Here is a 1,039-nt window from a genome sequence, read left to right on the forward strand (position 1 = left end):
TCCCTGCTGCTCCATTTACAATCCAGCTCCCTGCTAATGCTCCTGGGAAAAGCAGAGGAAGATGTCCCAAGTGCTTGGGCCCTTGCACCCACCTGGAAGACCTGAAAGAAGCTCCAACTGTTGAGGCCATCTGGGGAGTGAACAAGCATACGGAAGACCTTTCTCTTTCTATCTCTCCCTTTCTCTGTAACTCTTTCAAATAAATAAAATAAATCTGTAAAAAAGATTAATAACACATCCTTTTGTAGTGCTTAAGTGTGATGATTAGATTTTCATGCTATCATGTGAGAGGTGGCTTCCTCTAACATTGTTACCACATCTGCATTTTACCTAACTGACAGATATCAGGGGGAAAATGAATAATTTTTTAATATTTTTTGAAATTATGCCTTCATGTTTTACTGTGAATAACATTCAACACAAATATCTGAGCAAATAATTTTTTAATTGCTTAGGAGTTAATTTTTTTATTCCAGACCAAAAAAGGCCTGAATCACCAAGAAAGTAGTGTGAAAATCTATTTGTCTCATGCTGAGCATTTGTTATTTATTTTCTTATTCTCTAATTAAAAAAAAAATAAGAGACAGGCAAGGTTGTCCAATTAGACAGGTTTTTGTATTGTACTTTACACTCAAATATAAATACTTCAACTATTGCTCTACACAAACAAAAATAAAACTATCTCTTTTTTTGCTTTAGAACAGAATATTAAGACATTATTATGATCCAGCAATTCAGTTTCATGTATACCAAATACATGATTGGAATACATTCTTCTTGAAATTTTTTAAATGCTTTGTCACATTTCATCTTTACACGTCAGTTTAGCAGAATGATATTTTCTTTTAAATATCACTTAAGATCACTCAATTATAAGAGTAGCAGGAGAGAGCCCTTTAGTAATAGTATTGTTGAATATTGGAATGAAAATCCTTGAGCCCCTTGTCTTATGAAATAAGTCTTTTTGTGTGCATAAAATATGGTTTAACATTAAGCATTTTCTACCAAATGGGGGACAAATCCTAGAATAATCTTCATA

General features: G+C 32.9%; 1 non-coding gene across 1 annotated transcript; it reads left to right on the forward strand.

Annotated features, from left to right (window-relative positions):
• The first annotated feature begins 236 nt into the window (after positions 1 to 236).
• On the forward strand, positions 237 to 340 carry LOC133766138 (small nucleolar RNA U13). Its single transcript, XR_009866688.1, has one exon. It is a non-coding gene; the product is annotated as a small nucleolar RNA U13 (small nucleolar RNA).
• The last annotated feature ends 699 nt before the right edge of the window (positions 341 to 1,039 follow it).

Source organism: Lepus europaeus, chromosome 8 (assembly GCF_033115175.1).
Source record: "Lepus europaeus isolate LE1 chromosome 8, mLepTim1.pri, whole genome shotgun sequence".
In the NCBI taxonomy this organism is placed as follows: Eukaryota; Metazoa; Chordata; class Mammalia; order Lagomorpha; family Leporidae; genus Lepus; species Lepus europaeus.